Here is a 3,527-nt window from a genome sequence, read left to right as displayed (position 1 = left end):
AAAAACCCACAATGATGACTAGCATATGTACAACTTAGTCAAAGAAACATGATTTCATATTAATTAATAGTTCTAAAACATTCATTTTGGAACATGATGATTATGCAAGTAACAAAGATGATTTGACAAGTTATAACACCAAGTGGTTTAAAAAAAAAAAACAGGAAATCTGAAATAGATTCTAAGTCTGTATGCAAGTGTATGACATTTGAATAATTTTCCTAATTGGGTGAGACCCAATATAAGAAAAACAGACAAGATAGGAAAATATTTTCTAACTAAAGCAAAGACTTGTTAAAGTATTTAACTAATTCATAGTATGACTATGATTACGATGAAACCTTTACATTAGTCACGTTGCAAAGATCTATTAAAGATATTTTAGTGATTTCTACCTTATAAGATTTGGTAGATGGATTTCAAAATACTTTCTTAAAATTGCTCATGAAAGAAGATTGGTATATGATACAATCAAAATTTTGAATATCCAATAATCCTAGGGATGCATAGCATCATGGAGTTAGTGTTCTTAATTTTGTGAGTTAATCAAATCTTTTGATGTTCTCATAAAATGAAGAAAAGGTCTTGTGTATACTAGATGTTTAGTGGGAGCTTTACAGTCTTCTTGTTCTAGTATAAAGAGCCAATATTCATTGCATGCTTGAAGATTCAAGTGGTGGGTAATGCATTTTGTATGAAAACCTTGAAGAAGAAAATGAGTACATTTGGGATTCAAGATCTATAGATATAGGTCTCGAAAGATGTTTTAGCTTAGTTAATAAGCTTATATTGATAAGATTCTTATGAGGTTCAACATAAAATTGAAAGGAGTTTCAACCCCATGTAACATGACACATTGCTTAATGATTCAATACTTTGAGAAAGGTTGATGAAATTAAGGTTTTGAATGATGATCCTTATGCAATATGCAAAGGATGCATCATGCATGTCATGGACTATACTCGTCTATTTGATTCACATGTTTTAAAGAAACAATGATGATTGATTTAATTCAATCGTAATCCAATGTAACGTTGGAATACAAATTAGAAATTACTAAGTTCCTTGCGAAAGGGGCGAAGGAAATTCTTAGTGTATGGCGATGAAGATTATTATAAAATTTAGAAATTGCAAAATTCATGTTTATGAGAATGTCTCATGAACACTACTTACTAAACCCCTTCCATGATCAAGGTATGAGAGTCATACTAAGATTCTTGGATTGAAGCAAATTATGAAATTTAAGTTGTGCATGTTTTGAGAAGACATGTCACATAAGTAATACATTAACTTGCAGAATTATGTTTATCAATTGAAACAAAGTTTCAATATTATTTAATTATGGTTTTTCAATATTAAATAAAATATTCAAAATAATTATGGATTGATGGTCTCATCAGGTTAATTTTTAAATGACCTGGTGAATGAAACCCCACAGGTGAACTAAATTCATGTATTATTTAAGTTCCTAGTTCGAAATCATTAAACTGGACATAAATGATTTCAATTAATTGATTAGCATGTAAGATTAATTGGATAACGCAGTTTCATGGGCTATAGGAGTGTAGTGAAGCTCGCTCAATCACATGGGTATGCATGAATGATGCATGATCGAACTATAAAGCTTCCAGATATATTAGTGGATTCCTTTGACATGAGTGGAACATCAATTTCATTCAATGATTGATGTAACTGTGTACATTCAAACGTCTTTTCGTAACTGGAGGTTATAAAGGGTGTTCCTTGGTTACCTCATGATTTGAGTGGGAGCCTTGGTTGCCACAAGATTGGATTGAGTCAACCTATTTAATTAGAAATGTGTCTTGGCCTCTTGAGGAGGGAGAATTCAGAAAATGTATGGCCATACTCAAATGGATTACAAAGTAATCATTTGTTTTGTAATTTTAACTCAGTTTCTCAAGAAAAGATTTGTAGATTAATATGATCACGACATGAGATGCAATCATATTATCAAATCAACACACATTGACTTAAGGAATATGAATATTGTGCACTTGTCTCGAACAAGCGGGAGATTGAAGGAGTTATGTCTTCGATAAGTGCAATTACTAGATATATCAATGATCGATATTATGGAGATAATAAGTTTGTTCTTTTGGGTCGTCATTATCTGTTGCTAGACTATGATCATTGATCTTTGGGCTAGTCAAATAGTCCAAAGCCCATTAGAATGGATCCTATGAGATCACACAACAAAGGTGATTAGGGGATTTTGCTCCTACCAATCGGAATGCGCCACGTGGGCCAATCAGGTCCTGCCAAGTGTCCCCCAGTTGGAACTGCCAGGGCTTGCCACGTGGCACGCGCTTATTCGTCCACCTTGGACCTGTTATGTCATGACATGTGGCATTCTCCATGCCTAATGGAGAAACCGGCCACCCAGGCCCAACTTCCGAGGGAAGCCCAATCAGCCCTAGGTTAACCTAAACCTAGGATGGGCACGTTTCCCAAGGTTATAAATACCTCCCTTAATCCTCATTAAGGGGGATTACAAAAAAAAACACATTAATTACACACAGTAATAACCGGCTGATCTCGCTAACAAAGCAGATTACCTACATTAAACACTCTCACCTAGAGAGACCCAATCACTTTAACTTCCGCATTAATTACTCCTTAATCAAGTACTAACTTGACCGTTGGAGGCGGAGCTCCCACCACCAGGAGTCTCCGTTATTTTGCAGGTACAGGCGTCCGGTTCCAGTCTCGGAATTGTAACTCTCCCGCAGGACATCAGAAAACCCCGAAACATTTGGCGCCGTCTGTGGGGAGAGTACTTCTGAGATGGCATCCAAGTCTGTACCGACTCCTGAAGAGAGGCGTCCCCTAGACGACCCTCAAGTTCAGTCGGACCATGATACCGAGAGTGAATTTGAAGTTGAAGCTCACACAGCTTCAGACGGGACCCTAAGGGCCCGACGTACCCGTCATACCGAAAGGAGGGAACGGGAACATCTTCAAACTGGAAGTGAGCCAGTAGGCGCACCGCCTGTTCGGCAACAACCGACTGATGGGTCTGCTCCCATCACAAGGAACGAACTCATGACCTTCATGAGGAACTTCAAGGGAGAGATTCAAGAGTTGATCAACAAGAAGCCGCCTGCTCCAGTCAAGGAGCAGTCGGCTAAGAAACCCTCCACTTCACTGAAGAGGAAGCCAGTTCAAGGGCGAGAGGCGACTCCTCATCCTAAATCTAGGAAGCGGCAGCCACCTGCCCTTGATTTCACAAAATTCCGTTTTCCTACAGGAAATAGGAAACATGTTTGTCATATTCAGGCGGACGGGTCGAAGCAAACATTCACAGACGCTCGGCTACTGCTAGAGCAGAAGAAGAGTGACCGATTGTCAGAGTCGGCCTCTACTTCAAACTTTCAAGATAGTCTGCGAAATGCCTCGATGAGGCATACTCAGTCGTATCATGAGAGTCAGTCAGGCGGCACCTCCCGTCAGTCCGGCTTTCATAGCGACCAGGCGGTACCAAACTTACCATTTGTGCCGCAACAACA

This window comes from Chenopodium quinoa, unplaced genomic scaffold (genome assembly GCF_001683475.1).
Source record: "Chenopodium quinoa cultivar QQ74 unplaced genomic scaffold, ASM168347v1, whole genome shotgun sequence".
Taxonomy (NCBI): domain Eukaryota; kingdom Viridiplantae; phylum Streptophyta; class Magnoliopsida; order Caryophyllales; family Amaranthaceae; genus Chenopodium; species Chenopodium quinoa.
The sequence above is the reverse complement of the archived record's forward strand: the minus strand, read 5'-3'. Positions refer to the sequence as shown.